Raw genomic sequence first — 12,885 nt, 5'->3', positions numbered from 1 at the left:
GGGGGGGGGGGTTTGTAGTTGACGGAGACTCCCGCCCTGCCGGCCGACAGCCTCCACCTGCTCTGCTCTCCTGACTGCCGTTCTGTCTGTTCTGTCTGTTAATGCTTCATGCTGGATAGCTCTCCGAGTTTATATTGGGGAACCTAGTAGCTAACTCCGCCCACAAGTAGATAGCCTCCGGCACTACCAAGCCACTCCTTAAACGTCGGCATGTTTGAAGGCTACCCGGCTCCAATTAAGAGCTTAGCGGAAGCAAGGTGAAATTATCATGATCTGACCTCAGGTCACTTGGGGTCATTAACGCTTTGAGGTGTGAGATCTCAGGCAGACAACTGGCGCCTCTCAGATCCTTGTCTGTGACTCATGTACTCTATGTATGTATGTATTAACCTAAACCAAACACTTTTACAGTGTTACATGACCCCCGAGGTCACCCGAGCTACGAACATACATATGACCCCCGATGTCACCCGAGCTACGAACATACATATGACCCCCGAGGTCACCCGAGCTACGAGCATACATATGACCCCCGAGGTCACCCGAACTACGAACAAACATATGACCCCCGAGGTCACCCGAACTACGAACAAACATATGACCCCCGAGGTCACCCAAGGTACGAACATACATATGACCCCCGAGGTCATCCGAACTACGAACATATATATGACCCACGAGGTCACCCGAGCTACGAACATATATATGACCCCCGAGGTCACCCGAGCTACGAGCATACATATGACCCCTGAAGTCACCTGAGCTACGAACATGCAAATGACCCTCGAGGTCACCCGAGCTACGAACATACATATGACCCGCAAGGTCACCTGAGCTATGAGCATATATATGACCCCAGAAGTCACTCGAGCTACGAACATTTATATGACCCCCGAGATCACTCGAGCAACGAACATATATATGACCCCCGAGGTCACCTGTGCTACGAATATACATATGACCCCCGAGCAACGAGCATATACATGACCTCCGCGGTTTGATGTGAGAGTTTTTGTGACTTGTGAGTTTGGAATAAAATGAAATTGGTATAAGGAATTGAGCTCGGAAAATTTCTAAGAATTTTCTTTATTCTTTAACCTTTATTCCTGTCGTGATATTCAATTAGGTCGCCTGAGGAAGGACTTGCTTAGCTAACACACCAGTGTAGTAAGCAGCTCATTCTTCACTTTGGGACCATGTATGAACAATTGACTAGGCGCGAGCAAACGCCGGGACCCCAATGAAAATTGAAATCCCCTCCACTAGGCCGACGATCTTCGCCATTCGTCGAAGCGAATCTAGCGAGTAGATCAAGGGCTCTCACAACAATAATTTATTGTTGTGTGGTGCTGTATATTTGGTCCAAAGCTCAGAATCAGTCTCAATTTTATTAGTCGAGTGTGAAGAACATTTGCATAACAATAATAACGTGTGGGGTGTAACGAAAAGACAGTGTTAACCATAACAACTTAGTTTATTCAATAAAGTACTAACTACTACAACAAAACAAAAAGAAATGTCAATGACGTTACTCGAAATCCTTCCTGTGACACTATCAATGACAGCTAGACACCAGCCCCTCGGACTGCATAATAAACTAACTCAAACATAAGCGTGACCACAGAGGAATCAACAAGAAACAAGAACTAACAGATCTATAATCACAATTACAACAAATGACACAGTGGGTTCTGAAACACGTCTCCAGTAACCTCCTAACTGTTCTACGCCTCAGTGCAGTCTACACCTGCAATAGCGGTTGCAATGCAATCAAATCAGTAGTCTTTCAATGACAACAATAACTAATGGGTTCACTGGCAACTCCAGCACCCTTCCTCAAATTACTCCTTACGTTAACACTCCGTCCCACGGACGATCAACAATCAATTACAATTGATTTACGTTAATAACACAATAACATTTACGTTAAATTAATAACTCTTACAACTGTCACTAGTGACGCGGAAATTACACAACACTCTACCCGTCGAGCATTCAGTGAGAAAATCCCATTAATCCCTGTACTACCAGACAGCTGATTAATCTCTTTACTAGTTACGTTAATTTACGTTAATCGGTTACTAATCACTCAGCGATGGTAAACTCTGATTTACAATGTCCAAAGTGCTAAGAGAACGGTAATCACTCGTGATTACCTTTAGAGTAATTAATTACTATCCTCAAGATCAATAATTAAACAATTAAAATACGCAACCTTTCACACTGGCTCAGCAATTTACATTAAGGTATGAATTCCGTCTAAGCCTTCCATACTCAGACCAATTCAGGTGCTAATAACAGTAATTAGCACCACGTTTACGTTATTCTAAAATGACGTTACTCCTCCCACGAATCAATCAAGTGCCGGTACTTCCGGGCAGATAAATTTCTACGTTACGCTAATGGAACAATGTAGCCTTCGTGTGAGTCGATCAAACAAGGATCGAGGTTAATTACTTTGATTTCCTGAAACACGTCAATCACCCGGCCCACTGACCGTTAATTACGACAGACAATACTCTAATTCTTATCTGACTGATGGCTAGGCTCCTCGAGACTACCGTAGCTGCTTGCAGGAAAGTAAATTAACCCAAACGTATTCTGCGTTACTCAAATTGTCAAAGAACAAATTCTCTTAAAGCAATGGACGTTCCCTTGGTTACGTTATATTAATTGCCTCGCAATCACCTCACTGAATACTGGACTTCGATGTCCTACCAGATAACCAGGAGAATATATGTGTACCCAAGTACTCGTCTACAGCCGAGTTCACCCACGACAATGACAAATCACACTAACAAATCACAGTGATTTACGTTACAATCCGGTTGCAATGGCAATACTGCAGAACCTAGTAAAATAACATACAGGACACGAACCCTCTAGAACACTGCCCCACAATGACTTTACTGAACTGCAATCACATACGGTGATGCTCAACCCTAGCAACAATCACCATCAAAATACAACCGATCTGCAATAACACGGCAAGTACTCTAATTTCCAAATATTAGACTACTGCACACACTTACTTACTTACTGTTCCAAATGAACCCAGTGCTCTCAATAACCCCTAGAACATTGGTCAAAATATTTCAATCACCACACAGTAAATAACACAATAACACTGGGCACCGTGACACTACGATTATATATATATATACATATATAATTACTGCTGACACATGTAGCCTACAGCTATCAAACGTTATTGGGAACACTAAGGAGATCTCACACTCCTTAAATCACATGGGTGAGTGATTTATCGATAACGCATGTCGATAAACACTCTCGAGAGTTACGTTACCCGACAGAGCGATGACGGTCTCTCCAGACAGCCTCGTCACTCACCAAATTCTACCAAAATTACGTTAATACTGCAACCACACTATATATATTTATATATAAATCACACTTGTCACGGCCCTGGGAACAATACAAGAAATTAAGACCACACTCTGATACACTCCACAATAATCATTGCCAGGAATCACTGGCGTTACACATACCTGAGTGCTCAGTGTTGGAATTCCACACCTGCAAGACCACACATGGAAATGACATCACTCCGTCCCACGGATGATCAAAAATGATTTAATTACCACAGTGGAATAATATTATTATTACATGGACATCCTCTCAGTCCTTGGTTAATCTATGTATACTCTGTTCCCGTGTGTACCCACACACACACACACACTGTACGTCTGTGTACACAAGACGTAAGTCCCTCTGGACTGACAAGATGACAACAAGGGTGATTATCTCCTCGCCCACACTTCACTCCACCTCCACAGGTGCTGCGTGACAATGTGACGGAACACTTGACCTCGAATTCAAGCTTTTAGAGACTAACTGATCACCAGAAATACACACATAGGTACTTGCTCATTCACACTGCCGGCTTACACACCATTCCCATACATCAGGCCCCCCGCTACAGGTGGCTGGCTCGCTCAGGGCAGCGGTAGGCGGCGGTAGTACCTTACGTGGTATTTTTTCGTACAATTGGCGCACACTCGAACCCCTCCCTCTCACAACACGGCTCGGTTCGCACCCTCGACCCACCGGTGAAGTGAAGCGTTCGTACCCAGGTGACGCGCACAACGATAGCGTCTCACACAAACATGGGAAATCTGCCTGACACGAATTTCCCCGTTCCCATCGACTGCTACAGAGCACTAGCAAGTCTAATCAACACTGGTATGGGATCTACGAGTCTGTTACTGCTCGTATGCACATTATCCCACAATCCCAGATCACTGTACCTCTACCCACTGTACACAATGTCTTTCTCCCCTCCAAACGACGACTTCGACCGGATTCTGTGATGACCGCTGTCGTTGGTGAAGCAGGAAGTGAAGCAGTTGAGTAGTCCAGCCACCACGACGCCCTATACTTCAATTTGGCCGAATTGAGTACAGGAAGCGTCTTGACAAGGTGGCAGCTGGGTTCAGAATGCTGCTTAAACCGGCGATTTCCGCGTCCTCCTCGAAATAACCAATGAGAGGAAGGCATACAGCGGCCTACCCCTCTCATCCAATCAGCGACGGTGTAGCATAGCCCCTAGGGCAACTCCAAGATGGCCGACCAACATGGCGGCTCAAGATGTTTACTAAGATGGCGCCTGTTTCCATGACGACGACTCGAGTGGCCAGCGAGCGCGGGAGGCCCACAGCTCACCCACGCCTGCGGCCTAGCTGTTCCCGCGCAAAGTGAAGTCTCGCTCCATGCCATACAATGAGATGATGCTATCAGCTCTAGCACTGTCCACAGACGTGTTACTCCTGCCAGGGTAACATTTCTGGACTGCAGATGACTGGGGCTCTCACATGAGCCCAAACACTAGATGTTTCGGTTGCTGGTTACCAAACTTAAGTCCGCCCACTTAACAAGTGTACTGGCTCCCACAGGCATAAGAGCACTATTGTAAGTGAGCTGGTGAACCATCTCCTCGCAACCCGAGCTACGGGCATACATATGACCCCCGAGGTCACCCTAGCTACGAGCATACATATGACCCCTGATATCATATGGGCATCAGAATACGGTACACAGTAGTTAAGTGACCCCTACTTACCGACGACGACTATTTCAGATAACAGTTGCAAGAAACCACCACTTACTGCTAGCTGATTAACTAGTAATTCATATAACTAATAAATTCCGTTTTTTTACAAAAAAAAAAAAAATTAAATATCGAAATGGTAATTACTGTATGCAAAAGTTTCCATATGAAAGAAAAAAATCATAGTTTTTAAATAAAAAAATAATTTTTATGCAAATTTTGAAAATATCCTTTATAACTTTAGTTTTTTTTTTTTATTTTTAGTTTTATTTTAAAAATAATATTAAATAAATATATCATACTAGCTATAGGTTAAGGACTAATTGTAATTAAAATGTAATTTTTTATATTTACAAGCACGTCCTCCCCCTCTCCTAAGGTCATCTGTTGTCGTTGTTTTCTATACAGCTTTTCAGAGGCACTAGTATTCAAAATAATTTGTGTTTAATTCTTTGTTTCGTGAGAGGTGCGATGCTGACAGATCACCTTTTGTGGATGTTCCATGACTGTAGGCGCAAGCTCTCTCTCCTCTTCTAAACCTTTTTCCTTTTTATACACGCCGACCACTTGGGAGCCTCGTGATTGTGCGAGTCAACCACACTGTTCTGGGTTACAACCTCGAGGACCAGTACGGTGTTTGCTTCGTAGACGAGGCCAGGACAGGTTTTGTACCTGACCTTCAGATTCACCCACCGAGCACCGACTTGCAATGTTGCCGTGATTAGCGAGTACAGTACACAGAGCAGCTCAGGCAGTCTGCCAGAATGGTGCATTGTCTGCGGATGCTGTACTCTGGTGAGGCACAGATTGTCACCTTTGACTGTCTCCACATTTTACAAAACTACTAACATTGCACAACAAACAAAATCAAGACCAATACAGGCATAAATTACTTTCTCGCCACCGAAGACCGTCTATGACTGCTTCAAACCTGCCGCTCTTGACAAACTACAACAAGGCCATCTAGCACCTCCGCTCGCTATTGAACAGTAAGCAAAATGCACAGTTCTTACACGTAATGTTGACAGCACAGTTCTTACACATAATGCTGACAGCACAGTTCTTGTACGTAAAGTTGACAGCACAGTTCTTACACATAATGTTGATAGCACAGTTCTTACACGTAATGTTGACAGCACAGTTCTTGCACATAATGTTGACAGCACAGTTCTTGCACGTAATGTTGACAGCACAGTTCTTGCACGTAATGTTGACAGCACAGTTATTGCACGTAATGTTGACAACACAGTTCTTGCACGTAATGTTGACAACACAGTTCTTGCATGTAATGTTGACAGCACAGTTCTTAAACATAAAGTTGACAGTAGAGTTCTTGCACGTAATGTTGACAGCACAGTTCTTACACATAATGTTGACAGCACAGATCTTGCACGTAATGTTGACAGCACAGTTCTTGCACGTAATGTTGACAGCACAGTTCTTGCACACAATGTTGACAGCACAGTTCTTGCACACAATGTTGACAGTACAGTTCTTGCACACAATGTTGACAGCACAGTTCTTGCACACAATGTTGACAGCACAGTTCTTGCACACAATGTTGACAGCACAGTTTTTGCAAATAATGTTGACAGCACGGTATGACCACCTGAGGTCACCCGATCTACGAGCATACATATGACCCCCGAGGTCACCCGAACTACGAGCATACATATGAACCCCGAGGTCATCCGAACTACGAGCATACATATGACCCCCAAGGTCACCCGAGCTACGAGCATACATATGATACCCGAAGTCACCCGAGCTACGAGCATACATATGACCCCCGAGCTACGAGTATACATTTGACACCAGAGCTACGAACATACATATGACCCCCGAGGTCACCCGAATTACGAACATACATATGAACCCCGAGGTCACCAGAGCTATGAGTATACATATGACCCCCGAGGTCACCCGAGCTACGAACATGCATATGACCCCCGAGGTCACCCGAGCTACGAACATACATATGACCCCCGAGGTCACCAGAGCTACGAGCATACATATGACCCCCAAGGTCACCAGAGCTACGAGCTTACATATTACCTCCGAGGTCATATGGGCCTCAGAACACGGTACACAGTAGTTAAGTGACCCCTACGTACCGACGACTATTATTTATTACATATTGCTTCAGATAATAGTTGCAAGGCCTAGTTGAAGGCCCTCTGATCTTTCTCATCTACATTAAAGATCTTCCAAATGCCTCCCAACACCTCAAACCAATTCTATTTGCTGACGACACAACCTTCATTTACTCCAGTCCTGACCCCCTTGCTCTAAATGCCATAGTAAATACTGAGCTAAATAAAGTCCATCTTTGGCTAACTGCCAACAAACTCACCCTTAACATTGACAAAACTTTCTATATTCTGTTTGGCAATAAATCTTCTAATCAAATAAATCTCAAAATAAACAATACCCAAATTTGTAACAAATTAGATGGCAAATTCCTTGGCATTGTCATTGACCACAATCTGAATTTCCAGGGCCACATTCTAAATATATCAAAAAAAAGTTTCAAAAACTGTTGGCATTCTTTCTAAGATCAGATATTATGTACCCCGCACTGCCCTGGTGACTCTCTATTACTCCCTCATCTATCCTTATCTCAACTATGGTATTTATGCTTGGGGTTCTACTACCCAAAATCATTTACGTCCTCTAATTACTCAACACAAAGCTGCTATTAGGACAATATCCAACTCTGGCCCCAGACATCACTCGGTACCCCTTCTCAAATCTCTGAATATGTTAGATATTAAGTCACTGCACATTCTCTCATGTGTATTATACATATATAAAACGCTGAACTGTAATGCCAATCCTGACCTCAAAAGCTTCATAGAAGGTTGTAACAGAACCCATGAGCACCACACCAGAAATAAATACAGTTTTGATATTCCTAGAGTACGACTTAATCAAACTAGAAATGCTCTACAAATCAAGGGACCCAGAATGTGGAATGACCTTCCCAACTATGTTAAAGACTGTACCTCTCTCAACCAGTTTAAGATAAAAACGAAGCTATACCTAATAAATTCCCTGTAACCTACCTTTCCCTTCTATTGTCAACCAATGTCTGTTTTTTTTAAAGAGCGCTGTTTGTCGACAGAATTGTATTTGTGCTCCTTTTTGAGCCATGTTCCCCCCTTTTTATCTCTTTTTTTTATTTGTTCTCAACTCATTTTATTCTTTATGCTCAATTAGTATTAAGCTTTGGTTATTTAAGTTTCTCATACCCGAAACGCTTTGCGTAATAGTGGCTTTAGGCATTGTATGTACTAGCCCTATCTATAAATCCATCACTCTTTGTAATATCTCTTGTATGTATGTACCTTACCTAAATATACATTTGATTTGATTTGATTTGATTTGAAGCGACCCCCATTTCCTGATGGGTGATTGGATAGTAATTAATGTAACTGATCAATTCTATGTTATTAAACTGAAAATTTTAGTTTGAAAAATTTCAAGATAAACATCAGGTACAAAAGTTTTATTATAAATAGAAAATATCCTTATTTTTACAAAGAAATGGGTTTTATACAAATTTTAAAAATTTCATTTATGTTTTAAAACCTTTGAGAGATTTTAATTTAAAAAAAAATACTAATACAATTTTTTTATCATTTAAGCAATAGTTTAGGCTTAATTGTAATTAAAAAGCATGTGTTTATATTTACAAGCTCGTCCTTTCACACTCCTGAGGTCATCTGTGGTCGTTGTTTTCTGTACAGCTTTTCATGGGAGACTAATATTCACAATATTTTGAGTGTTCATTCTATGTTTCGTGAGAGGTGTGATGCTGGTAGATCACCTTTTGTGGATGTTTCATGACTGAAGGCGCACCCTCTCTCTCCTCTTCTAAACCGTCTTCTTCATTATACACGCTGACCACTGGGGAGCCTCGTGATTGTACGAGTCAACCACACTGTTGTGGGTTACAAAATCGAAAATCAGTACAGTGTTTGCCTCGTAGACGAGGCCAGGACAGGTTTTGTACCTGGCCTTCAGATTCACCCACCGAGCACCGACTTGCAATGTTGCCGTGATTGGCTAGTACAGTACACAGAGCAGCTCAGTCAGTCTGCCAGGATGGTGCACTGTCTGCGGATGCTGTACTCTGGTGAGGCACAGATTGTCACCTTTGACTGTCTCTACATTCTACAAAACCACTAACATAGCACAACAAACAACATCAAGACCAATACAGGCATAAATTACTTTCTCGCCACCGAAGGCTGTCTATGACTGCGTCAAACCTGCCGCTCTTGACAAACTACAACAATGCCATCTAGCACCTCCGCTCACTATTGAGCATTCAGCAAAATGCACAGTTTTTGCACGTGATGTTGACAGCACAGTTTTTGCACGTAATGTTGACAGCACAGTTCTTGCACGTAATGTTGACAGTACAGTTCTTGCACATCATGTTGACAGCACAGTTCTTGCACGAAATATTGACAACACAGTTCTTGCACGAAATATTGACAACACAGTTCTTGCACATAATGTTGACAGCACAGTTCTTGAACGTAATGTTGACAGCACAGTTCTTGCACATTATGTTGACAGCACAGTATGACCCCTGAGGTCACCCGTGCTACGAGCATACATATGACCCCCCGAGGTCACCCGAGCTACGAGCATACATATGACCCCCGAGCTACGAGCATACATATGACCCCCGAGCTACGTGCATACATATGACCCCCGAACTATTAACATACATATAACCCGTGAGGTAACCCAAGCTACGAACATACATATGACCCCCCGAGGTCACCCGAGCTACGAACATACATATGACCCCCGAGGTCACCCGAGCTTCGTGCATACATATGACCCCCGTGGTCACCCGAGCTACTAACATATGACCCAGAGGTCATATGCGCCTCACAACTGGGTCACAATAAGAAAGTGACCCTTACTTACCGACAACTATTATTTCAGATAGCAAAAGTAAGCGACCACCACTTCCGGTAGGCTGATCAACTAGTTATTAACATAACTGTCTAATTTTGTTTTTTTTACGCAAAATCTTTAGTTCAAACGTTGTAGCTTATACTCACACGAAAAGTTTTAAATAATTATGAAAAATTAAGTATTTATCTACGATGTGTAGATGTTTTATACAAAATTGTAAAAGTTAAATAATTTAAAAACATTTTTGAAAACTTTCTTGTTATTTTATAAATTTCTTAAAATTTATATACCAATTTAGGTATAGTTTAATTAATAATAGTAATAATGAGTCAATAACTGTAATTAACATGCTCGTCTTCCCACACTCCCAACGTTGTCGTCACGGTTTTCTATATAATTTTTAAGGGGAACTAATATTCACAATATTTTGTGTTTTCATACTTTGTTTCATGACAGGTGCGATGCTGGCCGATCACCTTTTGAAGATGTTCCATGACTGTAGGCGTACCCTCTCTTTCCTCTTCTAAACCTTCTTCGTCTTTACATACGACGACCACTGGGGAGCCTCGTGACTGTGCTAGTCAACCACACTGTTGTGGGTTGCAACCTTGAGGACCAGTACGGTGTTTGCTCCGTAGACGAGGACAGGACAGGTTTTGTACCAGGCCTTCAGATTCACCCACCGAGCACCAACTTGCACTGTTGCCGTGCTTGGCTAGTAATGTAGACAGAGCAGCTCAGTCAGTCTGCCAGAATAATCATTGTCTGCGGATGCTGTACTCTGGTGATGCACAGATTGTCACCTTTGACTGTCTCTACATTCGACAAAACTACTAACATTGCACCAACAAGTAACATCAAGACCAATGCAGGCATAAATTACTTTCTCGCCACCGAAGACTATATATGACTGCTTTCAACCTGCCGCTCTTGAAAATCTACAAGGCCATCTTTCACCTCCGCTCACTATTGAGCAGTAAGCAAAATGCACAGTTCTTGCACGTGATGTTAACTGTACAGTTCTGGCACATAATGTTGACAGCACAGTTCTTGCACATAATGTTGACAGCACAGTTCTTGTACGTAATGCTGCCAGCACAGTTCTTGCACGTAATGTTCACAGCACAGATCTTGCACATAATGTTGACAGCACAGTTCTTGTACGTAATGCTGCCAGCACAGTTCTTAAACGTGATGTTAACAACACAGTTCTTGCACGTAAAGTTGACAGCACAGTTCTTGAACATAATGTTGACAGCAAAGTTCTTGCACGTAATGTTGACAGGACAGTTCTTGAACGTAATGTTGAGAGCACAGATCTTGCACGTAATGTTGACAGCACAGTTCTTCCACGTAATGTTGACAGCACACTTCTTGCACATAAATTTGACAACATAGTTCTTGCACATAATGTTGACAGTATAGTTCTTGCACGTAATGTTGACAGCACAGTTCTTGCACATAATGTTGACAGCACAGTTCTTGCACATAATGTTGACAGCACAGTTCTTGACCGTAATGGTGACAGCACAGTTCTTGCACGTAATGTTGACAGCACAGTTCTTGACCGTAATGTTGACAGCACAGTTCTTGCAGGTAACGTTGACAGCACAGTTCTTACACATAATATTGACAGCACAGTTCTTGCACGTAATTTTGACAGCACAGTTCTTGTACATAATATTGACAGCACAGTTCTTGTACATAATATTGACAGTGCAATTCTTGTAAATAATATTGACAGCACAGTTCTTGCACGTAATGTTGACAGCATAGTTCTTGTACGTAATGCTGAGAGCACAGTTCTTGCATCTAATGTTGACAGCACAGTTCTTGCACGTAATGTTGACAGCACAGTTCTTGTCCGTAATGTTGACAGCATAGTATAACCCCTGAGGTAACCCGAGCTACGAGCATACATATGACCCCCGAGGTCACCTGAGCTACGAACATATATATGACCCCCGAGGTCACTCGAGCTACGAGCATTCATATCACCCAAGATGTCACCCGAGCTACGAACATACATATGACCCATGAGGTCACCCGAGCTACGAGAATACATATGACCCCCGAAGTTACCCGAGCTACGAGCATACATATGATACCCGAGGTCACCCGAGCTACGAGCATACATTTGACCCCCGAAGTAACCAAAGCTATGAGTATACATATGATCCCCGAGGTCACCCGAGCTACGAACATACATATGACCCCCGAGGTCACCCGTGCTACGAGCATACATATGACCCCCGAAGTCACTCGAGCTACTAACATACATATGACCCCCGAGATCACCCGAACTACGAGCATTTATATGACCCCTGATGTCACCCGAGCTACGAACATATATATGACCCCGAGCTACGAACATACATATGACCCCCGAGCTACGAACATACATATGACCCCAGAGATCATATGGACCTCAGAACACGGTACACAGTAGGTAAGTGACCCCTACGTACCGACGACTATTGCTTCAGAAAACAGTTACAAGCGACCACCACTTTCTGATGGGTGATCGGATAGTAATTAATGTTATTACACTCAAAATTTTAGTTCTGATTTAATTATATAAAATTACACACAAAAGTTTTTATATAAATGAAAAATATTCTACTTCTTACAACGGAATGTGTTTTTATACAAATTTGGACAATTTTAATTATGTTTTGAAATTTTTTTAAAAGATTTCTTTTGTGTAAAAATATTAATAAATTGTTGTATGATTCTAGTAATAGTTAAGCATTAATTTTAATTAAGAAGCAAGTGTTTATATTTACAAGCTCACCTTTCCCATTCCTGAGGTCATCTGTGGTTGTTGTTTTCTGTACAGCTTTTCAGGGGGGACTAATATTCACAATATTTTGAGTTTT

This window comes from Procambarus clarkii, chromosome 59, assembly GCF_040958095.1.
Source record: "Procambarus clarkii isolate CNS0578487 chromosome 59, FALCON_Pclarkii_2.0, whole genome shotgun sequence".
Classification (NCBI taxonomy): domain Eukaryota; kingdom Metazoa; phylum Arthropoda; class Malacostraca; order Decapoda; family Cambaridae; genus Procambarus; species Procambarus clarkii.
Note: the sequence above shows the minus strand (reverse complement) of the source record.